At 35.6% G+C, this 27448-nt stretch overlaps 1 long non-coding RNA gene across 2 annotated transcripts in view; it reads right to left on the reverse strand.

Annotated features, from left to right (window-relative positions):
* Positions 1 to 16091, reverse strand: part of LOC105485536 (uncharacterized) — a 42283-nt gene extending 26192 nt beyond the window's left edge. The window contains exons 1-3 of one of the 2 annotated variants that reach the window (XR_011619473.1): positions 15881 to 16091; positions 15449 to 15562; positions 5226 to 6324 (exon numbers count right to left, since the gene is read on the reverse strand). This is a non-coding gene — a long non-coding RNA (uncharacterized lncRNA). Of the gene's footprint in view, positions 1 to 5225; positions 6325 to 15448; positions 15563 to 15880 lie in introns of those variants that run through there. The other variant, XR_011619474.1, reaches the window with a different exon arrangement.
* Positions 16092 to 27448: the final 11357 nt, after the last annotated feature.

The raw sequence follows: 27448 nt of genomic DNA on the forward strand, positions 1-27448 counted from the left end.
ATAAAACTTTATATTACATTTTAATAGAGTACACATTTTTAAAAAATGTTTAGAAAAAAACAAAAACCCAATCAATACCCACCAAACGGCTACTAAGCTGAAGATACTATCCTATGGGTCTTGAAGGTGCAATTAAAATTTAGATGCACTCTTACTCAGAAAGTATTTGTATTTTAGTCCTGGTAACATAGTATAAAGCAGCAAAAAGGTAAATTGAAATATAAAAATAACATAAAAAGATAAAAAAGAGTGGAGGTAGGAAGGGAGAAGGGAAAAAGTCAAGAAGGCAGTAAGATTGTTTTTGCCAAATCAGTGACTCTGCCAGAACAGTTAAACAGTCCAGAGTTGAGAGCTCCCAGGAAAGGAGAGTATTAAAAGTTTCTTTTATTGTTTTTATTTATTATTTATTCCATTCCTGTGTTGTTCTGATTACTCAAGACCTAGTTCTTCAGTGAAGATGTCTTCTCTAATCTCTCTCTGAATTCATGATATTTCTTCTTTCCACTCTTCACTATATGTCACCCACATTTTCTCCTCTAGAAAAGCCAAACTCATCCTTGACTCAACTGTTTGTGTGGTCACCTTTACTGAAACACATCTGACTTAGATCCTCACATAGTTGAATTATCTTGCCACTCTTTTTTTCTGCTCAAATTCCATCTCTTCAAAATCCTTTATTTTCCCACTTTATCTAATTTTGTCAGCCTTATTACTACCACTGTTATTCTTTTCTTATATTTAATGAATAAAAAAAAGCTGGAGTAGCATTCAAAAAAGTATCTTTAAATAAACTAAAATGAGCACATAGCAAAATTTACCGATTTTTTTTTTCTTTTGGTATATGGTCTATGAATTTTAATAAATGAATAGATTTGTATACCCATAAGTATAATGAAGATGTGAAATTACTCAAAAATCCACAAAAGTTCTTCATACTTTTTATTCTTTTGCAGTCACACACTCCATCCATCCCAAACCTCAGGCATTCCCTGTGCATTAATCATCACTATCACTGCCCATCAGAATTTCTGTTAAGTGGAATCAAATAGTATGTAACATATTGAGACTGTTTTCTTTTGCTCAGTGTAATCTCGTTGAGATTTATATAAATTCTTATTTGTATCAATAGTGCATTCCGTTTGATTCATGAATAGTATTCCATTGCAAGTATGTACAATTGTATGCATATTATTTGCCTGTTTAAGTACATTCATGTTGTCCAATTTTTAAAATTATGAATAAAACCACTATAAACATTTATGTGCAGATTTTTGAATAGAAACAAGTTTTCATTTTCTCCAGAGTACATGACTGAAATTTATATAGCTGTGTCGTAGAGTACCTTCATCTTTCAATTTGTAATAAAAATTACCAGTTTTTCAGAGTAGCTCTATCATTTTATATTCTCACCAGTACAGTAAAGCATGAGACTTCCAATTGCTCTGTATTCTCACCAATATTTGGTACTGTCTCTATATATTTTTTAAAACTTTAGTTATTCCAGAATGTGACTATTGGTATCTCCCTGTGGTTGTAATTTGCATTTCCCTTAACTCAGATGATGTGGACCATCTATTACATGCTCATTTACTATCCTTACATCGTATTTGGTAAAGTGTCTTTTCAAGTATTTGTATACAGTTTTAATTGAGTTGCTGCTTATTTTCTGAGATTAGTCCTTGTATATTCTGGAAAAGTCTTTCTTACATATGTGATTTGAAAACATTTTCTCCCAGTATGTAGCTTATATTTCATTCTCTTTAAGGTTATTCTCTCTTATATTGTTCTGATTTTATTTTTCATAAAACTTGACATTGTCTGAAATCCTTATTGCATTCTATACTTTCCAAAACGTATAAACTTTATGTTTGCAGATAACTTCTTTATTCCTACAGTGATGAAATACTGTTAGCATTATTAGCACATAATTATTAACAAATATATAAAAATGAATTTAGGAATACATCCTTGACTGCCCCAACAAATTACCACAGACTTAGTAGTGTAAAAATAACACACACTCCTTCACAGTTCTTGAGATCAAAAATCTAAAATGGGTTTTACTGGGTCAAAATCTAGGCTTTGGCAGAGTTGTACTCTCTTTGGAGTTTCTTGAAGGAAATCAGTTTCTTTGCATTTTTCAGTTTCTGGAGGATGTCCTCATTTTTTGATTCATGGTCCCTCATCACATTGACTTTTGCCCCTTGTTTCTATTGTTACATTCTTCTTATACTGTAGCCAAATCTCCCTCTACCCTCCTCTGAAAAGGATACTATGATTACATTCAGAGCTAGCCCAGACAATCCAAATTAATCTATCCATCCATCCATCCATCCCAAGATTTATAACTCAGTCATATTGGCAAAGGCCCTTTTGTAATACAAGGTAACATTCACAGCTTCCACAGATTATAACTGGATATCTTTAGGGTTCATCCATAAGCCTATTATATATCCCAAACTATGGTGATCCTTCCCTTACTTAGATTGCATGTGATTATACATTTTAACAATTTATGATCTAGTTATTATATGTGTCTTAATAATTTTTTTCTCTCTAGTGAGATTGTCTCTTAAAAACCAAGTTTGCACCTGCTACATTTCCAGTAATCAACAAAGTAATATTTTTAGACCAGACAACGGATTAACAATCTGAAAATCAAGCACCTGAATCCTTAGTAAAGCCAGCATTTATCTAGGACTGCAAATCTTCCTAGGCTCCAAACTTATGAGTTGGGATTAATTTTTACAATAAATTTTATTTCATTGTTTATTTTCCTCACCTACAGACTTCTTTCCTTCCTTCTATTTTTCCTCTTTATATCTATCCCCTTCTTCTTCCTTTTTTCTCTCCAAGATATGAGACAAATTCTAGTTATGAGTGTATTTTTATTTGTTAGACTTGATTTACAATTGATGCTATTATTCCTTTGACCTACCTCCCCAAAAAACAGTTTCATAAGAATGAACGTTTATTATTTTTTCTCAAGAATATCATATTTCAATTTCATCAGATATCTGACTGTCCCTATATAATAAATACAAATAAAACAAAAAATGCTTGGTCTATAATTTTCATCATTCGAACTATATTTTCAGATATCACAGAAAGTATATTTCAAGAGTATTAGCTTACATAATTATTATGTAACCTATTCTCTGTCATCTTCTAAACTTTCTTAATATAGGTAATGGATGTGTTGTTGAAAAACAATATGATATAACAGTAAAAATGACCTTTCACACATTTCTAATGTAACCATAAATTCATACTATTTATTTCAATACATATGAATCTAATTTTCACCTTTGTGTCAGTGAGTATGCTTGTATAAAGAAATAAAAGAGAAGTATGATTAAAACATAATTATAATTTTATCTATTAAAAAATAATTTCAAAATCATTTTTAAATGTTATCACTATTGGCCTTTGTTATTGGCAATCTCAAGTGAGAGAATTTTGTATTTTTTAACAAAAATTTACTTTCTACTGTTTGTATATCTTTGAGTGAATTGAAAGTTCAGAGCATTGAATTTCAAGAAATATCTAAGAATATTTCCATCCCATATAGGGTTATAACCCCAGGAATATATTTTTCTATATTAAATGAAAATTTAAAAGGCAAAAGTCAAGTAAACAAGATTTTAGAAATGAATGAATAATCAAATAAAAATATATTCATAGTTAGTTCTTCTTCTCAATCTGTCATCATGGTACTTAACAGATGCATTGTCTGAAGTGGTATGAAATCACTTGGTCATATAATCTAAAATATAAAATGTGTAATGTCATACTCTTTTTTCTTCAACAAACAGGAATCCTTCATTACATTTTAACTCACATTGACAAATTCACATAGTCGAAAGTATTATTTGAATAATTTCTTCCCAGATGTTACATAAAGTTTGAAAAGTTGTCCCATTAAAAAGGTATAGAACTGACTTCTTGAGTAATGAATACAACAATCTCAGCAGATGGAAGAGCAAATAAAATTTGACTTTCTTAAAAAATTGCTTTATACATGATATCTAACCATTTTTATTCTTCTTTTTAACATCTGAAGTTTAAAAAATGATGTAGCTACTTATTTTGGAATCCCGTAAATACAGCAGATAATTCTTAAAATGCCAGGGAAAATTACAAGTATGTTAAGGTAGTTCCTTAAGAGAAAAAGAATAATCCATAATTAATTTCAATTAGAAAACTGATTTTTTTATGGAGTATATTAACAAAAATGAAGTAGACAATCTTATTTTATATTTAAATTAATTTAGATATCTCATATAATTTTTAAAGAAATATATACTCTCATTTCTGATGGATATTAATATTCACAGGGTAGTTGTACCAGAATGTGTATTGTTACTTCCAGTCAAAATCAATAGAAGACTTATGAATTCATTAAATGTAGGATGTGCGTCCAAGTGTTAAAAAGACAGACAGTTGGGTTATCCTCATAACAGTTTAATAGGGACTATAGACTTCAGGAAACTGGAACTGTGTCTTATCAATTGTGCATCTCCAATACCTCTTACCGCAAAGAAAGAAGTGCAGAAAGAGAGAAATAAGACCTACTGGGAGACTGGGGCTCAGGTGTAGGAATCAGTCATAAGGGAGAAATACAGTAGGCAGATCTGAGATTCCATTTCTGAGAGGAAGACACAGGAACCCAGGAATTTGGTTCAGGTTTTCTGAAAAATTGGTTATGATAGTCAAGATAGAACTTGTACCAAAAGTATGTTGCAGTCCTAAGGTTACATTACTTCCAGTGACTCAAACCCAAATCAATCACTCAGTTCGGGAACGAGACTTAGTCTACACCTTGTATTGACTTCAATGGATCAGGGAATTTGCCATCAGGAAAAGTTAAAAAGTAAATAAATAAATAACCACAGTGTGTTAGATTAAAAAAAACAAACACACTTTGGAGTGCAATCGTGTTTGTGTCAGCGCACACAAAGGAAAGATCACCCTTGAGAAAGTTATTTATATTCTCTCTGAATCTCAGCTTCTTCTTTTATAGAAATTGAGTTAAGAAAAGATGTAGGTCAGAACTCCTTCAGGACAAATAGCTCTACTCAATATAGCTTAAAGAATAATAATAAAATGGTGACGGGAGGTGGGAGTGAGACAAATAATCTGCTAAACCACTTGTAGAAGAGAAAGATGTGCAATCCTTTGTGTAAAGAAAATGAAAAACCTAATATGATCAATTGAATTTTTTATTTTCTCTCCAAAGTCAACACTGAAATTTTAGAAATATACTTAGAATTTAGACTTGTCAGTACAAAAGCGGCTGAGGAAAACAAGCCCACCAAACTGTACAATTTTCTCTTATTTTTTCTCCCTTTCCATTAACAATTTCAATGATTAGCTATATGATATGACATAGAATTGACAACGATTTCTGAAAATAAATATTTCAGAATTCAAAGCATAGCAAAGAACAGAACGTATTCAACAGAAATTTATACGTTGTACTTTTCTACACAGCAAAATGCTACATAAATCTTCCTTTTGCTATTACAAGGTACAATAAAATGCAAATGAAAATTGCTTTCACACAAGGTAAAATACAGGAAGCTTGCAGGAGTAATAAGTGATTTTTGCAGTTGTTTTTGAGGGTTTTGTGTGTGTATGTGTTTTTGGGGGGCTCTATTTGAAGATAATGTAAGAAATAAACAAGGTACTTCACTGCTTCTTCAGGAAAATTTCTCACCGTACTTTTTTTAAAGAAATAATAATTTCTTATCAGTAATGAAAAGTTCTATGTTGTGCTATAGAATATTTAGTGTCATGTCACAAGGCTCCATCAATCAACTTTTCATTTTTACTTAGCCAAAATACATGCATAGAAGTGTTTTTGAGTGTGTGTATATGTGTATGTGAAGAGAGAGAAAGAGAGAGCGAGGAAAGGAGAGGGAGAGAGAGAGAGAAAGGTAGGAAGGGAAAGAGAAAAACAAAAGGCAAGAAGCAAGCATGGAGGGAAGGAGCTAAAAAGAAACATAATTACAAAGAAACAAAGAAATCAATTAAGATTTAAGAAACCTGATATTGGGCCTGGCTGGCTGACTCCTGTAATCCCAGAACTTCAGGAGGCTGAGCTGACGGATTACTTGAACTCAGGAGTTCCAAAACAGCCTTGGCAACATGCTGAAATCCCATCTCTACTAAAAATACAAAAATTAGCCGGGATTGGTGATGCATGCCTGTAAACCCAGCTATTTGGGAGACTTGGTAGGAGAATTGCTTGAATCCAGTAGGAAGTGATTGCAGTGAACCGAGATTATGCCACTGTACTTCAACTTGGGTGACAGTGAGGCTCTGTCTCAAAAGAAAACAAAAAGAAAATAAAAAGAAACAGATAGTGGAAACAAATGAAATACTTTTGGTTTTAAAAATGATTTCATTAAAATTATGTGACTGAAATTGTGAAAATAAAATTGCCTCTGAAATATAAATCTTTAGTGATTATTTTATTAAAGTAATATGTTTCAGAGACATAGGATACTTCTTTATAAATACATTATTTTCAAATTAGGCTACATTGTGAAATGAATAATTTAACTTCTGAGAAGAAAACAAAATGTTAGCTAGAAAATATGAAACATCTGCAAAGTGAGAGACCTTGAAGATCATACTATCAGATAAATATCTTTTATTTTTTGGTAAAACACTCATGGAAACACAAAAGAAAAAAATGTAATTTTGTAGTATAATACAACTTTGACTACTTGAATGTTGCCTAACTTATTTTCCTATATGTAATAAGTCTTTTGAGTACCATTAATTATAGTGATAGGGCACTACTTTGGGGGGCAAAGAAGGAAAACTACCTAGGCTTCAGCGTACAACTCGAATTTGTTTCACTTCTTAAGACTTACATAACTTGAAAAAAGGAAGATATTTTATTCTTAGTTATTTTATTCTTGATCAATTGTAAATTAAAAGATGAAATTACTATATATTTCAGAGAACTGAAGAGCTATCTTCTTTGGATATCTTTGTGGAGCTCTTTTGCATTTCATGTTCCTAAACATAATAAACAATTTTTAATGTCAACTTACTTTGCTTTTCTGCTGCATTCATTGCATTCCTTAGTTTCTTGGCTCTTTAGATACCTACATACAATGTTAACCAGTCCACCTCCTTTTCTGCTCCTCCCTCAATTAACCTACTTTCAAAATACTCGGGACTCTGTTGTATGTCCCGGACCCTCTACTGACCCATTTCCACACTTTTACTCTAACTACATTATAAGCCAATTGCTCCTGCATTTGCCTGGTATCTATTGCAAAACTGAAGAAACTAATGTTTATTTATTTCTCCAACGACTCTGCACTTAGCTGAAGTTCTACTCAGAACAGTTTGATTTGCCTCCAATTTGTGTATTGCTCAGGCTTGCTCCATGCTTCCTCATTCTCCTTGAACTGACAGTTACTCAAGGTATTGTTCCCTGATGGTAAATGGCAAAAAGAGCAAGGTAACAGCATTGACTGAGAAAGCATCTGCTTGTATTACCTTTCTTACTGTTCCATTGGCCACAGCAGGGCATATTGACCAAGTCTAAATTCATTTGGCTAGGAGTACTTAACTCACTTATTCTACCAGGTCATATGGAAGAGGAGGGAAGTGAAGAACAATTCACAATAATCCAGTATACAATTCACCTATATCTATACCCATTTTACTAAAATTTACACTCAAATATCCAACTATGCTATGTAACATGTAATACGCATCTAAAATAAAGTGGCAAAAATCAATTCTTGATTCCATCCCTACCTAGCTCTTATTTTCTGCTACTAAATTGTACCATATCAGGCCCAAAGTTTATCTACAGTTTTTTTTCCCTCAATTCTTGCAATCATTACTGTCTGCTTTATCTCAAAAATATATTGGAAATATCTCTAAATCTCTTTATCTGTATTGCTACCACTCCAGTCCAAATCAACTTCATTTCTTTTCATGACTGTACCAATGTGTTTCTAAAATAATTTCCTAACATTCTTAATCTCTTAGGTATAAGTTGTTCTCTTTATAGTAGGCATATTGGATTTTTAAGGCATTTAATATCTAATTAACAAATCAAATGTATTGGCATTCCTAGAAGTCAAACAGTGTACACATTGTTAGGAAGAGCAAAAAAAATGTATTTTGTAAAATTTTACACTGTTAAATTTGAATATCCTGAACAGTAGTAATTTAAAGTTTTAAATACCAGAAGTATGAATAAAATAATGGTGTTCCCTCATTAGACCAGATAAACACTGAAAACAACAATAACAATAACAAAACATACAAGCCGTAGTTTGGGCTAGGAGCTGTGCTTTCAATTTGCAAAACTGATATGTCAATAAACCAAAATAATGTGAATTAATAAGAAACCTAGAATTATGTATTCATCATTTTGCAAAAAAAAAAATTTTTTTTTCATCTAGTCATCTATTTAGCTCTAATGATGATTAAGGTGCTTAGAAAATAATATTGTAGAAGCAAGAAATAAAAAATAAAATTGGATGAGTCAGACTAAAAACAAGAATCTGAAAATACCATATACTATAGGACCCAAAATAAAACAAAAGAAACTCTATTATTACTATAAATGATGTGCCTCTGTTAAACAACAAGAATATGTGGCTTTTATGAAACATAAGATATAAATAGTGAGGAGAGTGTGGTATGGAAATATAGAATGCGCTATAAATGAAAATGATAGAGAAAGAAAGGTTGCAATGTAAAATGTAAGACAAGAGTTAAAACCCACAAAGAAGTGGTGGAATTCACGTTAGGGAAAAGAAAATTAGTACAGATCAAGAAGACCTGTGATGTTTTCTGAAGATGCAGATAATTCAAAAAAAGTTACAATGATAAACATGATGAGTAACACGGCAAATCTAGACAACAACAAATGGAGAAATTATACATGGATCGTAAGTGTACTGAATAAGATTTCAGTTCAAAGGAATAGAAATATCAAAGATAAAAATGAAGACTGTTACCAATTAAATGGCTCACTGGATGCCAAACAAACATTTAATAAAGAGTCCTATTGGCATCATTTTTGGAAACATATAGAAAAAGAAACCTGAAAAGGAAACATGAAAATATAGCAGGCTACATGGGGAAAAAAGATTATTCTCACAATTCCCTGCTTCATTAACAAATTTAAGAATAAAATGTATATTGGGCCGGGCGCAGTGGCTAACGCCTGTAATCCCAGCACTTTGGGAGGCCAAGGTGGGCGGATCACAAGGTCAGGAGATCGAGACCATCCTGGCTAACACAGTGAAACCCCCGTCTCTACTAAAAATATATTTTTTAAAAAATGAGCCGGGCGTGGTGGCGGCGCCTGTGGTCGCAGCTACTCGGGAGGCTGAGGCAGGAGAATGGCGAGAACCCGGGGGCGGAGTTTGCAGTGAGCCAAGATATCGCGGCTCACTCCAGCCTGGGCCACAGAGCGAGACTCTGTCTCAATAAACAAGTAAATAAATAAAACTTTAAAGTTATTTAAATGGTTCAACAGCCTAGAAAAATATAGCAATCCATCCAATTTATTCTATAAAATAGCATATTCTTAATATCCAAACTGGATAATATTAGCACAAAGAAAAAACTATTGTGCAACTATTGATTAAATGAGTTGATGTATAGAAAGTGTTTAGAAAATTCTTGACACATAATTTCCTGGTACCAATTATTTCAGTTTTGAATTGAGTACATGTCATGTATTAAGGCAACAGAAAAACCTATTCAGAAAATGAAAGGCATAGAAAACCTTTCATAATCTAAAAGAATAAAAAGAGCCTTAATTTCTGCATTCAGAATAGAAGGGAAACTGTGTTATGTAAAAGACAAAGTTGTAACATTTAAAACATTTTCGGGTAACATGGAAAGCTTGATGCCTAAGCCATTGCCTCATTATGATTATATTGTCATATTCAATTTTAAACTGCAGAAGAAGAAGAACATATCCAAAGATTTTATCAGGAGGGGTAAAATGTTTTTATAAAGACTGAAAAGGAAGGGCAGCATAGATAAATGTAATTAGGAGTAGGCATAGATAATATAATTAGAATTGCATCTATTTGATAATTGCATGTGTATTCAAAATATTTCCCACAATGGAGACCTCAGACTAAGATGATTCCAGTGTTGAATTCTATCCAATAGTTCAGGATAACAAAACATTATCCTTGGACAAATCCTTTTTTATATATTTTCCAACTTCCTCTCCTACTTTATTTTCCACATCGTATTTATCATTCTCCCTGTGAAGTAGGCACCACATGTTTTATTAGGTGATTATGGCCATTCAATATATTACTTTGGGTTTAGTTGGAACAGACTTAATATTTTGGAAAATTAATTTTCATTTTTCAACCCCACTGTAAAGGGTCAGTACTTATTACCTAAATCAATGAAAGTAACTGGGTGTGCAATTTAATAATAAAATAACTACTATTTGCCTCTTTGGCATCATTAGGATTGACTGTATACTTTTTAGGTATGTTGAAGTACACTAGTGTTTTATCAACATTTCCTTTTTCACTAAATGATAATTTTGCTTTTTCCTCATTTGGATCATGTATTACAGGAAGTTAAATAGTCTGTTCAAAATGAGAAGGAAGTTTCTAACAACATGATATTTTTTTTCCCTGATAAGAGCCATGTACAAATCATAAGTTGATCAAATCAGCCTCTCATTGCTTCAAATTTATTTTCATCTATTCCAAGGATTGGCAATTTCTCCTGACATAGTGGCATTACATGGTTTGTAATAGAAAATATTTCACTCATATGTAAGTGAAAAAATATAACATAACGTTGGGTTAAAAAAAAAAAAGAGTAAGCTTCATGCCTTTACATGATTGTTGTAACCCTGATTGTTTTCTTTGTTATTGGTATTGCTTTCTGTTTGCTCACTTGATACTGTTTTTTGCATTTTTTTTTTGAGACTGAGTCTCGCTCTGTGGCCCAGGCTGGAGTGAGCGGCGCCATCTTGGCTCCCTGCAAGCTCCGCCCCCCGGGTTCCCGCCATTCTCCTGCCTCAGCCTCCCGAGGAGCTGGGACCACAGGTGCCGCCACGCCCGGCTAGTTTTTTGTATTTTTAGTAGAGACGGGTTTTCGCCGTGTTAGCCGGGATAGTCTCCATCTCCTGACCTCGGGATCTGCCCGCCTCGGCCTCCCAAAGTGCTGGGATTACAGGCGCCGCCCCCACGCCCGGCTAATTTTTTGTATTTTTAGTAGAGGGGGGATTTCACGGTGTTGACCAGGATCGTCTCGATCTCCTGACCTCATGATCCGCCCGCCTTGGCCTCCCAAAGTGCTGGGACTGCAGGCCTGAGCCACCGTGCCCGGCCCATTTGATACTGCTTTTACCTATGGCTGGCTAGGATCACTTGGGCTGACTTCAAAATCACCCCATATTCATTCCCAGGGTAGGATCAGCACATGATCTCTACTCTGAAGGAAGTATACCTTAAAAAACAGGAGCCAGAATATCATATGAGATTCAGTTTAGCGGAATGCCATATAAATTCCAAGCAAATTCTCGTTTTATATAGCAGAAGTTTGATTTTCTCTTACATAAAGGAAGTCCAGAGAATATCGGTCCAAGGCTGGTGCCATGAAGGAATTATGTTCCTTCTCTCACGTTCTGTCAGACTTTACTGCTACTGAAGTAAAATAACTGTTCGACCTCTAGGCATCACCTTGTATTCCATCTAACAGGAACTGGGGGAGTGGGGAAGGAAAAATAAACGGCCTTCTTTTTACAGACACTTGCTAGAAATGTTACATAGTACTTCAAATTACAACATGATGGCCAGAAAGACTGATGAACATAGTTGTTGAACTCGGTGGCTATGTTCTCAGCTAAAAATCATCCTTCAACTACTCAGGGAAAAGCAGAGAATAGATATCAGGAAACAACTAGCAATTCTGCCCCAATGCCACACACGTAATCTCTTTCTCAAGTGTTAATCACATAAATCCATTCTCCCAGGAAACAACAGTGTTAAGTAATGCACCCAGATCAATGGTCCACAGTGTTGAGGAATGTTGGAAATCTTTACTAAGGCTCTATTATGGCTCCCTGTGGGTTTGTCTGTCTGTTTGTTTGTTTTCGTTTTTAGTTGTGGGGGTACAGAGTAGGTATACATGTTGAAAGGGTACATAAGATGTTTTGAAGCAGGCATGCCATGTGAAATAAGCACAACATGTAGAATGGGGTATCCACCTTGTGGTTTGATGACCAACAAATTATACATGTATATACAGGCGGTTCTCTAGGTGACCTTGGACCAACTCAGTTCTCCCTTTTCTCACTTGCAGTTCTCAAGAATGACTGTAGAATATTCCGGGAATGCAATATCCTGAGATAAGGAGGAGCTTATTGGAAGACTCTAGGCTCTGTTCCAGCTCTTCACTAAAAGCAGCATGTTCCTCAGTGTTTTAGCCCAGCATCTCACATGTGCCAGAGTGTAAACCCCAGGTGGGCAGTTCTCCAGGGTTTCTCAGCTGTGGTACAAATGGAGCACATATAGATGTGACTTTATCTGACCCAGAGAACTTTCGTGAGCCTGCAGGACCAACTCACAAGGAATCCAAGGCTTTTGTCCTCCCTTGCTGCCTAGCTGTTAAGTAAAAACCCTACTTAATCTATCTTGTGTTGCTGTGTCTCCACCTCAGTGGACTCAGACAAGTTGATAACCAGTGTACAACAAGCCTTCTTCACAGGATACCTTATCAGGAGTGTTCAGGACAGTGCCTGAAAGATAATAGGGAATACATAAATACTTGTTAAATAATTTATTATAACTGGAGATATAAATTATCACCTATTTCTTGAATAGGTGTAATATAGAATTAGATATCAAAGCATAAAAGAAAACTGTTCAATTCAAAAAGTTCACTTCTTTTGACACCATTTCACTAAGCTACAATTCCTATAGAGCCAGGAAAATTGATGCCATAGATGTGTTTTATTAACATAGAAATATGTATGCCATAAATTTTGGGAAAAGATTTTTATAAAGCACATGTCCAAGTATTTTAAATACTTTCTATTTCTCTCTAACACAAACGGGAATTGAATGTATAGTAAGGGTGTTGGTATAAGATTTAATATTAAAAGTAAAACAAACAAACAAAAAAGAAACAGCTTTTGTATGTCTCCAACAGAAAAACCCAGAACCACCTATAAAGTAATCTTGCCCAAACTTTCAGACTTGAGTTTGTTCAAGAGCCTAAATCCAAATATCAAATTATAGAAATAGAGAACACAGAGGAACACTACATTAGAAGATACAATCAGCAAAATATGGATTGTAGTAAACTATATGAAAACATCCCTGTTTCTTCAACAAATATGTAACAAGAATGACAAACAAAAAATGGAAAGGAAGCCTAAAGATTGTGACCATATTTGGAGCTTGATTCAAAAAATACAATTAACTGTAAAAACCAAATCTGTAATTTGTATGAGATAATTGAAAGTTTCAAGACTGGATAATAGATGACATTAATAAATTGTTACAATTTTTTTATGTGAAAATGGCATTTAGATTATGTTTTAATGATAGAGTTATTCTATTTTAGATTATTTCTGCTGGTGTGGGGAAGCCACTTTCACTGGGGTTGGGGAGGTCCATTTCACTGTCAAACAATGCTCACCAGAATTTAGGGGCTCAGGGTTCCCATTTTCATCAGGGTCATTTCATACATTTCCATCTCAATTTACAGGATCCTGTTATGTCCCAATCACTGCTCTCACTTTCACATTAGATACCTTGTGAGGCTAGGAGTTTAACCTGCCTTGTAATTCAGCTAGTGGCAAAATGAGATTCTGCACATGATTTTCAGCAATTTCAGCCCTGTGGCTATAGGAGATGAGGTTCTACTTTAGGGCCCAGATATATGCCTTCAGGTCATTTATGCTGCACTTACACTAGGAATTTGAAACCCTGAGCTCATCTTTTTTTCCCCCTACCACTTCATACAGTGATTTTAAGGGCAACATGCTAACCTAATTATATTCCTCAGTTTTCCAAAAAATGTTCTTAAGTTGTATGTACACAGTCACTCAGCTCCTTCTTATAAGTGGCTGATTAGGAGTATTTGGTTAAGATATTCTGCATATCACTTATACCAGTTTACAGCATGAACAAACAGTGCTTTCTTGACAAGCGGAAATAAAGTTATCAATGTCTTTAAATCTAATCAGATTAGTAAACAACTTCAACAAACCCCAGAACCAATTCAGAAAGCTCATCTTCAACATTTTGTTATCTAGAACCACTCTTGACAACAAAATCTATATTATTCATTGTTTTTGAGGAAAACCAATATATTATATAAACACAAAAAATATTATTTGAAATTGGCTCATCCAATTATACAACCTGGGAAGTCCTGTGGTTGGCTGTCCGCACACTGGGGACCTAGGAAAGCCAGTGGTATAGTTCTAGTTTAAGTCTGAAGACCTAACACCCAGGAGCACCAATCATATAAATTCTAGTCTGAGCGCTGGAGATTGATGTTGCAGCTCCAACAGTAAACCAGAGAGAGCAAACCTGTGCTTCCAGAGACTTTTTGTTCCATTTAGGCCCCCAGTGGATTGGTTAATGCCCACCCACACTGGGGAGGGTAATCTACTTTACTGTTAATTCGAATGCCAATCTGATGTAGAAACTCCCTCAGACACAAACCTGAAAATAATGTTTAATCAAATATCTGGGCACCCCTTAACAGTCAAGATCACAGATAAAATGAACCATTGCACACATAAATGCTGAAATATTTAAGGTGGAGTCAAAAAGAAATGCTTGTTAGGAAACAAATTTAAAATCACAGTATTGTTAAGATACAATGCATATAAAGTATAGATTATTTGTTTATTCAAAATTTACCAACCATCCATTTCTTAACTATAGTTGATGATAGAAATGAAGATGGGGTGGTTTTAGATAACAAAAAAGTGGAATAATTTCTTTGTACAAGAAAGATACTGTGCAATTGCCTCACAGAGTATCCTATTTATTCTAAGTACAAGGTGCTATTACATCTTGAATTTTGAAAACAAAAATAACACCACATCACTCTTCAACTTTGTTTAAGAAACAGATATCAAAATAAAATATAATTATGGGAAAAAGTGTTCATTTCATAACAATTATTTTATGTCTGCTTTTAAGATAGAAAAAGTTCATATAAAACATAAGCCATAATGCTAACCCATTTATGTTAGGCAAAATTCTAAAACGGGCTCAAAGATTCTGGCCCCCTGGTATACATGCCCTTCCCTCAATAAAGGAAAAACTTGTGAAGATGATGGCATTTGAAGTAACTATGTTACTTCGTAAAGGAGAAGAGATTTTTCAGATGTCATTACTGTAACAAATTGACTTCCAGTAATTACAAAGGTAAATTATCCTGTGGACCTTACCTCCTCAGATGAGTGCAATCCCCTCCTGAAGAAGAGATTCAAAGGCTCAAAGAGCCTATGGAGGGGGCAATGTGGCAAGAAACTGAACTCTCGGCCTCTAGAAGTTGAGAGTTCCTGTGAGGGAGAGAATGGGAGCCTCAGTCTTACAATCACGAGAAATTGAAATGACGATAGGATTTTTAAAGCAGGCCTGGAATGTCAGCAAAGAATACAGCCCAGCAGATATTTAGATCACAAGACCTTGCAAGACAGCAGATAATCAGACTCAAAGTCCTGACACTCAGACACTGGGGGTTAATAAATTTGTGCTGTTTATGCTGATAAGTTTATGATCATTTGTTTTGGGTTTTTAAAAAAAATTTTTGATAACTTGTTAGGTAGCAACAGAAAATAGAGATGGACTTTTAAAGATATTCCGAACATATTGCTTACCATTGACTTTCGGTACTACTTTGAGAATATTTTGTTTGTAATGTAGTTATGTCTCAGTCTCCATGAAGAATTGGGTTCAGGACTTCCTGCGAATATTGAAAGCTGCAGATGCTCAAGTCTGTAATATAAAATTGTGTTGCACCGGCATATAACCCTGGTGCATCTTCCTGCATGTTTTAAATAATCTTCAGATTACTTGTAATATCTAATACAATGTAAGAGTTATGTGAATAGTTGTTATGCTATATCATTTAAATAATAATGACAATAAAATAGTTTGCACATGTTTAGTACAAATGCTTTCTTTTCCCCAGCTACGTAGTAACTATAGTTGGTTGAGCCCATGGATGTAGAACTCACAGATATGTAAAGCCAACTGTACTTTTAAGAAAAGTGTGTGCATTTAGACGGGCCGAGCAAGATGGATGCACAGAACCCTCCAGTAGTCATCCCCCTCACAGGAACACCAAATTCAATTGAATCTGTGCAAGAAATGCCTTCAGAAAAACAAAGTATCAGGTGAGTGATTACAGTACCTGGTTTTAGAATCATATAAAGAAAAGAGGCCGGGCGCGGTGGCTCAGGCCTGTAATCCCAGCACTTTGGGAGGCCAAGGCGGGCGGATCACGAGGTCAGGAGATGGAGACCATCCTGGCTAACACGGTGAAACCCCGTCTCTACTAAAAATACAAAAAATGAGCCGGGCGTGGTGGCGGCGCCTGTGGTCCCAGCTCCTCGGGAGGCTGAGGCAGGAGAATGGCGGGAACCCGGGGGGCGGAGCCTGCAGGGAGCCAAGATGGCGCCGCTCACTCCAGCCTGGGCCACAGAGCCAGACTCCATCTCAAAAATAAATAAATAAATACAAAGAGAAAAGAAAAGAAAAGAGGTACTGAAGGGGGTAGGAAAAGTAGTCTTGCATTGCCTTCACCACCCCTCTCACACTCCCCCAGAGGCAAGTGGAGAGAGAATTTGTGTGCATGGGGGAGGGAGAGCGAAGTGATTATGAACCTTTGCATTAGAACTCAGTGCTGCCTTGTTACAGCAGAACACGACACAAGGCAAAATCCTGCCAGTGCCCATTGTCTGGACGGAGGGAGGAGGGAAACAAAGAACAAAAGGGACTGAGATGGCGTATTTCCAGGTTCTTCATCACCAACTTTCCCGCGCCCGGGGAAAGACACAGGTCAACTGCGCAGGTGCAACCTGACGTCCGACCGAGGAAACCGAAACCTACCTGGCCGCGCCTACCACGCAGCCCCCAACCCGCCCATGTCCGGCCTACTGCCCTCCCACGCCCAGGCCCAAGACATAAAGCCGCTCCCGGCAGACACGCGGCGCGAACTTCCTCGGCCCCTCCTCGTATGCGGACCCAGGAACTTCGCCCGAGAACGCCGGAGACCGGTGAACTTCGCCCTTTCTTCTTTCACATTGGCTAGCTAATAAAGTTTCTTTTTACTTTGCCTACTAGCCTTTTCTCTGGCGCCTGCTCTGGTGGTCGCACAAAACAAATCACCCATGAAGGAAGCATTTAGAAAAGCCTTAGCCAGAAAAGATTCTGCTCCAGCCATAAGAAGCTGAGTTCTGGCTAGCTCCACCACTGGCTGACTAAAGTGCCCTGGAGTCCTAGAGAAATGTGAAAGGCAGGCAGGCCACAAAAACTGCAGTCCTCGGGAAAGTCCTGGCGTTGGGCTTGGCTTGGAGCCAGGGGGCTTAGGATACAGAGTCCGGTGAAACACAAGCTGTGGCAGCCAAGGGAGTGTGTGCATCAGCGCTGTCCCAACACTAGGCAGTGCAGCTTGGGGAAATACTTCTCTGCTCGAGGAAAAGAGAAGGAAGGGTAAAGAAAGCACTTTATTTTGCAACTTGGGTACGAGGCTCCGCCATAATAAAATAACGCATCACGTAGCTTTCTGAAGCTCTTTATTACAGGTGCCAACTCATATATGGCAAGTCTAGACCCAGCCTGGGAATCTTCTACCCGAAGAAAAGGATCCAGCAAGCAGGATTGTCCACCTGCTGACTAAAGAGCCAGTAGGCCTTGAATAAACATCAGCGGTAGCCAGGTAGTAGTCCCCTTGAACCTTGGGCAAGATCCAGCACTGCTCTGGCTTCAGATGTGACCCAGCGTAGTCCTAGCTCTGGTGGCCATTGGAATGCTTGCATCACCTCTCCCGGAACTCCAGACAGCCAAGCACATAGACACAGGCTCTTTCTATTTGGAGGAAAGTGAGCCAGGACTATAAGACTCTGCCTGGTAATTCAGGGAATTTCCCGGATCTTAATCAAGTCCACCAACCTGGTAGGAATCAGCAAGAGTCACAGTGATACTGGGCTTGGATCATGCCCTAGTGCAGGTGTAGCTACACTGACCGTAGACTAAGATCACAACACTCAATGTCCTTTGAATATCTGGAAAGTCTTCTCAAGAAAGATAAGTATAATCAAGCCCAGACTATGAGGACTAGAATAAATCCCCAATTCTCCAACGCCTGGACATCAGTGAGCATCCATAAGCATCAAGAAACCCAGTGCTGGGTACAGTGGCTCACAACTGTAATCCCAGCACTTTTGGAGACAAAGAGGGGATCTCATGAGGCTAGAAGTTCAAAACCAGCCTGGGCAAAGTAGAGACCCCATCTCTATAAATATAAATATAAAAATAAACAATTAGTCAGGCCTGTTGGTGCCTGCCTGTAGTCCTAGCTATTCAGGAGGTTGAGATAACAGGATCACTTTTGCTTAGGAGTTCAAAGTTACAGTGAGCAATGATCATGCCACTGCACTCTAGCATGGATGATAGAGCAAGACCCTGGCTGTAAAAAATAAAATAAAATACATTTTTTAATAAAAGAACATCCAAGGAAACATGACCTTACCAAAAAAACTAAATGTGTCCTTTAAATTAAACAACATTTTATGTAGAATTTAATTTTTCATTAATCAAACACAATGGAGTGACATTAAGCCTTTAGTTGGTCTTTGTCACCAAGGTAAATGCATTGTTTTTTTAAAAAAATTATTTCAATCTTGGCTGGGTGCGGTGGCTCATGTCTGTAATCCCAGCACTTTGTGAGGTCGAGGTGGCCAGCTTACTTGAGATCAGAAGTTCGAGACCAGCCTGGCCAACATGGTGAAACCCCATTTCTACCAAAAATATAAAAAGAATCAACTGGGCATGTGGGTCCCAGCTAATTGGGAGGCTGAAGTGGGAGGACTGCTTGAGCTTGGGAGGTGGGGGTTGTAGTGAGCCAAGATTGGGCACTGCACTCCAGTCCTGTGAGACCCCATAGCAACAAAATAAAATAAAATAAGAATTGTTCATAATAAAGACTAACAGAACCTGAAACATGAAGATAATCAACAATCTGTTTAACCAGCATTTGCTGATTTTAGAAACATTACTTTAGAGCCATATTTATTCTGAAATGATTAAATACCTAACAGTGGGCTAGAGGTTTCAGATGGAATAAAAATGAGTAAGGTAAAAATCTCCATCTTTAAAGTACTTGCTAGTTTAATGGCAAAGACAGGGGGTGGTGGAGAGATGAAAATAAGACAAAGCAATGACTCTAAATGCAGATATTTGTAGGTGTCATAAAACAAGAGGAATATAGAGGAAGAAAGAACAGAAATTCTCCAAAGATCAAGTAATCTTGTTATACAACTGATATAAAAGAAATGAAACAAAAGGGACATAACATATAGAATAAAGCAATGGGCAAAATTCTTGTTCTTAAGGCTCTCACTGTGAATAAAGGAAGTGAGGAAGGGGAGGCAGATGAGTTATAACAAAGAATGAGAAGTCTTAAGAAATGACATGTAGAGTATAGTTAAACAGATGAGGAAAGTTGGGAAGCAGGTTTAATTAAGAAGACTGTATTTTTGGTAGGTTTTTTAAAGTATGAGATGGAATTGGTCAAAGAATTGACTATTACAAATGGAGGAACAAAAGTGTCTTCAGTCTCCACAATGCAGAGAACTTCATGTTGGATATGTTAGTGACATGAAGGTGATAACAATTGAAAGTTAAGCTAAGGTAAGATTTTAAAAGTCTGTGAGTGGGAAAGCATAAAAGCTGGTGCAGTTTCAACGGCAGATGAGAATACATAATTAAGAATTAAGTTTGGTTTTAATTGCTCTCACGTTGTTTAATAACAGACTAATAAGCCATATAAAGTATACTCAGTAGGTCAAGGGTGCAAATGAGTCTATAAGGCATCTGTAATGGTCTTCCTTGTTTCACAAAAAGGCTGTCACTGGGAATTAACCAGATAGCATTTATGGAGTGAGAAATCTGCCAAAACTAAGGAACCAGGAATACCAATAGGATAAAGGTTTGGCTCTGTCAGCAATAAAGGTTCTATCTAATTATCACATAAAATATTCCATGGTGTGTGCTGCAGTTAAATTTACCTGTTTTGTTTCTTAATGCACCACTGGGACTTGCATAGTAGACTGGGCATATCCTCTCACCATTCAGGTTGCCAATTTAAGGCATAAAAGTATTATTTAAAATGCTATCATCTGAATGATATAGTTTGAACAGTTAGAAATATAGTGACATGACCAATTTTATCTTCTGGTAAGACAAAGCAAGCTGTGTCATCTACTAATTTGAAATGGAACAGGGGAATGGGCTGAAGATAGACACTGAATTGCAAAAATAACGCATGGAAAGGTCTAACATTAAGCCAGTGGAGGTGAAAATGGAGAAGTTAGATGTGAAAGTCATCTGTGAATGTGAAATGATAGAATGTAATGAACATGTGGATAATAAAGGAAGAGAATAATAATTCTTGTAGTTTGAGAGAATGGGTGGGTCACTAGTAGAAAATCTATTTTCTTCAAAAATGTTGGATTTGATAAACACCTTGCAGAGAATAAATCTATGCAATAGTATAACTGTAGTACCACCACTTTGGTTGAAACTCTGGCACTAGCTTTACCATTTTCCTGTGTGACATTGAGCAAGTTACTTGACTTTCTTGTGTCTCTATTTGCTTAACTAAAGTAGACAATAATAATTTAACTAGTCAAAACTTTTTAGGACATTAAATGAGATAATATATATAAAACATTTAAAACAGCAAGAGAAGCTTAAGACAGAGGAAACATTCTTTTGAGATTTGAAAATTAATGAATATGAAAATGAGATTATAAGATCACTAGTGGTTGAATGAGAAATACGATAAATAACAGAACTTATATAAGCTTCATATTTAAGAATTTCAGGTAAGAAAGAAAAATATTTCAAATTAGAAATTAAAAAGTTAGAGAATTAGGATGAGAATCACGAGAAAGTGATAAAAAGCCAGTGGGGAGGCCATGGACTGGTAAAAATGCAAAAAAAAAAAGGGTTTTGTGAGAGAAAAGAAGCAAAATATACTTCAAAAATTTGGACTTACTCTAAAACTATGCAATATTCGGTAATGTATCAGTAAAAAGAGCAGTTGTTGAAACTTAGGAATGCAATCTCTAGTAAATAATTTTTTAGCATATTGGTAAGCCGAATAACAGGTGATGGTGATATAATATTTAAAATCATAAAATGAACAATTTTAGAAAGAAATGTGAACAACTTTTATATGCCTTGGCATCTCTTCCAATAGTGGAAATACTGTAGCTGTCGTTTCAGAGTTGGGAAAATACACACACAGGAAGTAAACAAATTAGATAAGCAAGAAGGAATAATCATTAAGAAATACAAGATTTGAGGAGGGATTTTTTTGGAGGTACTGTATTTGTCATTTTTAATATTTATTTGAATATTCTATTTAACAATTTATGTCCTAAAATTTGGATCACTGATTCAGAATACACACACTGTTATATTTTGTCTTTGCTTATATAATGTAACTGATGGTACATAGCATAAATATAGTAAGTGCAAAAATCTTTTCATATCCAAAATAACCAAAAGTTAATATTTGGTTCACTTTCCCCAAATGTCTTTCTCAAATAGTCTTAATTAGCAATGTCTAATTCTATTCTTTTATTTTTTTTTTCCGGTTTTAAAATAAACAACCCTATTAAGATCTTTGCACTGAAAATCTTTAAAAAAATAATCACTTCATTAGGAATATTCAGGCATTCATGAAGTATTGAAATATGGATAATGACTTGAAGATGTCACTAAAATGATCATCTGTCCCCAATTAATACTGATATATTACAGTCAAGAGGTCTTTTAATGAACACATTACTGGGAAATTATTGCTACTCATATAATTTGTCCTTATAATCATGTATTTATCAAAGATACAAAAGACAAGTCTCCCAGGAGGCTTATTAACATTCTTATTCTCCTTGATTTTTAATTGGTAAAGAAGATACTTTTTCCTTTTATTTCTTCTGCAAAACCAACTGGGTTTTCATCAACATAAGTATCATTTAAAATTATGCAATTGTCATATACATAAATCTCCATTTTCAAAGGGCAGAAAATAATATGCCAAAGTGAAGAACCACTTTAAAGCTCTGTTCCTGACTATTAAGTTATAATCAAATAAAGTGAAACATTATTTATTAAATATCTATAGATGCTAGGCAATTTATTAACCACTAAATTTACATGGTACTAAAATAACAAGGTAAAGTTACATTGTAGAAAACCATTTTTATATAACGTTTATATTTGCTTCAAAATTATTTTTGTAAATGTTTTTAATTTCAAATAACTCCAAATTACTAATTTTTGGAAACTAAATTTCAGATTCTACGAATTATGTTTGATTCCCCAGGATGCTCCCCAATATTGGCAAAATCTCTAGCAAGACGGTACCTTAAAATACAGCCATTTTATAAAATCCTTTCAGGCACGCATTCTCAGTTCTAATGCCTTGGTTTATCTGGTGTGTAAGCCTGCCAACAATATTGACACCACGTCCACAAAATTTTTGTTTTATTATTTATTTATTTATTATTTATTTAGAGACTGAGTCTCATTCTGTCACTCAGGCTGTAGTGCAGTGGCATGATCACGGCTCACTACAGCCTCCATCTCCTGGGAGCAAACAATCCTCCCACTTCAACCTCCCTAGCAGCTGGGATTACAGGTGCACACAACCACACCCAGTTAATTTATGTATTTTTTGTAAAGATGAGTTTGTGCCATGTTGCCTAGGCTGGTCTTCAACTCCTGGGCTCAAGTTATCCACTTGCCTTGGCCTCCAAAAGGGCTGGGATTACAGGCTTGAGCAACCATGCCTGGCCCCACAACAACTTTTAGATACTATTGCAGGTTGGTAGAGTAACCAATTCAGAATAGCAAAGGATTTATGATTTCCTGTTGGCCCTAAGCACTGGTGAGGTTTCTGCAATGTAAAGTTACTCTCTCCCCTCCTTACTCCCTCTCTGCCTTCCACAGGGTACACTTGGAAGTCAGTATGCCCAGCCCACACCTCAGGGGTGGGGAGGAGGGTTATACTCTCCCACTCTGAGGGTAGAGTCCCTACATAAAGTATTTGAAATGCTTCCTTATCAAAGATTGGTCTCTTTTTCCCAATTTGTTAATTTATAATTTATTGACGAGCTATATGTGTTCGTAAGAATTTATTTTATACTTTGTGTTACAATATTTTTAACTTGCTCAAAATTTTATACCTAAGACCTCAAAACCACAGGCAACAGAAACAAAAATAGACAAATGAGACTATAATGAACTTAAAAGCTTCTGCACAGCAAAGGAAATAATCAATAAAGTGAAGATACATTCTGTTGAATAGAATAAAATGTTTGCAAACCATTCATCCAGCAAGGGACTAATATCCAGAATATGCAAGGAACTCAGATTAATCAACAGCAAACAATACAAAGAATCCCATTAAAATGTGGTTTCAGAATCTAAACAGACATTTCCCAAAAGAAGTTGTACAAAATGCCAACTATTTATGAAAAAAATGCTCCACATGACCAGTCATCCAAGAAATGTGTATCAAAACAACAGTGAAATACTATCTTTCCCCAGTTAGAATTATTACTATGAAAAGACAAAAAGTAACAGTTAATGATAATGTAGAGAAAAGAAAACACTTACATACTGTTGGTAGGAATGTAAGTTAGTACAGCCATTATGGAAAACAATATGGATACTTCCCAAATAATTAAACATAGAGCTACCATACAATCCAGCAATTCCACTACTCGGTATTTACCCAAAGGAATGAAAATCAGGGTATCAAAGAAATACATGTGCCCTATGTTTATTGCTGCACTATTCACAATAGCACAAATGTAGAATTAATGGATAAAGAAAATGTGCTATACTTATGAGGGACTATTACTTAACCATAAAAATAAGGAGGTCATTTATAGCTACACAGATGAAACTGTAAGGTCATTATATTAAGTGAAATAATCCAGGCACCAAAAGAAAAATATTGCATAGTTTTCTCTTTCATAGATGGGAATTAAAACCAACTCATGGATGTAGAGTGTAAATTACAGTTACCAAGGACTGGGAATGGTGTTGGGATGCTAAGGTGAGGAGAATTAAAAGAGGTTGATTAATGGGTACAAACATACAGTGAGATAGAAGGAGTAAGTTCTAATTATAAATAGCAGAGTAGAATGACTATAGTTAAGGAAAATGTATTATATGTTTCAAAATAGCTAGAACAAAGAAGTTGAAAATTTCCCAACACATACCAATAATAAACACTTGAGGTGATAGATACCTCAAAATGTCCTGATAAGTACACATTCTATACACATAACAAAATATCATATGTATAACATGTACCCCATAAAATGTATGTTACATATTAATTAAAAATTCAAAAAAATTGTATGTATTTAAACCAACTCATATATATACACACATACACAAATACTTCTATATGTAACCATTGTGTCTATATTAAGCTCAACTTGAATTTATACTGATGTGTCCAATTCATTACCACATCAATCATTCTAACTTTCTGCCTTGGCTTATCTGCAAACTCCCACTCCAACAGTGAATATCCTGGCTCCCACCATCTGCCGTCCATTTACTTAATTGTTCCATTCCATTATACATGCATAGCAACATCACCAGCCATAAATTATGATGATAAATATGCACATTTGATAAGTTGTAATGACGGTGACATTTTACCTCTGCAGTCTTCTTTGCAGTAACCCATAACCCCAATCATTCTACAAAATACCTGATTACTGCTCAAAACATTCAAGGTCATAAAAAGCAAGGAAATTGTTCTCACGTATAAGTGGGAGTTAAATGATGAGAACACTTGGATGCGTAGAAGGGAATAACACACACTGGGGCCTTTCAGAGGGTAGAGGGTGGAAGAGGGAGAGGATCAGGAAAAATAACTAGTGGGCTCTAGGCTTAATACCTGAATGATTAAATAATCTGCACAACAAACCCCCATGATGCAAGCTTACCTACGTAACCAACCTGCACTTGTACCCCTGAAGTTAAAAGTTAAAATATTTAAAAATGTAAAATAAACAAAGAATGGGCCAATGCCAAGAGAAGCCTAAACAGATGTGAAAATTAAATGTAATGTGATACTCTGGACAGTCACTTGCAACAGGAAAGGAACATTAGGTTAAAACTAAGGAAATCTAAATAAACTATGGCTTTAAATTAAAAACAATGTATCAGTATTCGTTCATTAACTGTAGCAAATGCATCACAGTAATGTAAATTTTTACTTACAGGTGAAATGGAGAAATCTGTACTATTTCCCCATTGTTTGTACTATTTAAACTATACTATCTTCCCCAATTTTTTGAGGTATAAAACTATTCTAACAATTAATGTCTGATATGAAGATTTTTTAAAACAACGCATTTCAATGTGGCTCAAAGTATACTGCTTATGTACATAAATATCCGTAATTAAATTGTGGTACATGATAAGAAGCAAATAAAGAACTCTTGTTAACTATTTAAATAATGCCATGTATGTAATATGATTTCAGGAAAAAAAATCATTTTTTAAAACCATTTTCAGTATAAATTGTTGACAGCTGAAGCATGGCTCTGTGGTAGATTTCATATTTAATTGGCATCAAAAAAGCTCATTAATCATAGAATAAAAAACTGAAAACTCAAAATCTTAAAATATATGATGAGTAGTTTTATACTGTATAAAACATTTAAACTAAAAACTAGGTGTAGTTTCAGTATACAGAAGAATATTTATTAGGTCAGTCAAAACTTTTATTACCTTGGTGTAGAGTTGATATAATTATAATATGTATGTATTAGTTGTCTTTGATGTGTAAGAAAAATAACACCAACTTTGCACTTTGAAATAACATATGTTTATTATCATAGTTTATATGGATCAGTAGCTTGGATGGAGTAGCTGGGTTCTCTTCTCAGGATCTTTCAATGATGCAATTAAGCTACTGTCTGGGCTTTGTTCCTTCTGGAGCTTAGGTTTCTCATCCAAGCTCACGTGGTTTTTGGAAAAATTTAATTCCTTGCAATTGTAGGGCTGAGGTTCCTCATTTTCTTGCTGACTCTCAGTTGGGACTCCTCTCAGCTCCTAGAGGGCCCTGGATTTCTAGCCATGATCATTTCACAGGTTCTTGTGGAATGAGGCAACTTACTTCTTCAAAGCTGGAAGAATCACTCTCAACATGAATTTCTCAATTTCTCTTTAAAAGCTTTCATCTGAATAAATCAAGCCCACTGTGTTAGTTTGTTCTTGCATTGTTATAAAGAAATACCTGAGGCTGGGTAATTTATAAAGAAAAGAAGTTTAATTCACAACTCTGCAGGCTTTACAGGAATCCTGGTGCTGGCACCTGCTCGGCTTCTGCTGAGGCCTCAGGGGGCTTACAGTAATGGCAGAAAGCAACAGGGAACCAGCATGACACATGTGAGAACAGGAGTAAGACAGCGAGTGGAGGAGGCCCAGACTTTCAAACAACCAGATCTCATGTGAACTAATTGAATGAGAACTCACTTCACCAAGGGGATGATGCTAAACCATTCTTGAGGGATCCGCCCCCATGATCCAATCACCTTCCACCATGACCCACTTCCAACACTGGAAATCGTAGTCTAACATGAGACTTGGAAGAAACAAACATGCAAACCGTATCACCTACTTAGGATAACCAGTTATTTTCATTAACTCAACATTAATTGATTTAGGACTTTAATTACTTTGTCATGATCCTGTCACTGTTGCCATATAAAGTAACACAATCATGGGAGGTTCACCTCATCACATTTATAAGTCCTCTCACATTCAAGGGTGGAGATTACATGCACATCAGGGGATGAATCTGTTGTGGCTATATTAAAATTCTTTCTGGCATGTATGTATTTACTGTTTAGTGTGAGAGATGTTAGGCTGTGTGTGTGTGCACCTGGTGGAATGTTTCATTTTAATTTACAGTGTCATTCTTGTGAACTTGTTGGGTTCTATGATGTAGGTAATATTAAAATGCTCATCTTAAAAATTAAGAAACCATACAAAGATATATTTAATAATTTATTCACAGGTACAGAGCTAGGAAATGATATAATGTGGATTTGAATTCAAATCTCTGAACTTCGATTTAAACTTCTGTGATATCAATTACCTATTTAATTATTCACCAA

This window comes from Macaca nemestrina, chromosome 2 (assembly GCF_043159975.1).
Source record: "Macaca nemestrina isolate mMacNem1 chromosome 2, mMacNem.hap1, whole genome shotgun sequence".
NCBI lineage: Eukaryota > Metazoa > Chordata > Mammalia > Primates > Cercopithecidae > Macaca > Macaca nemestrina.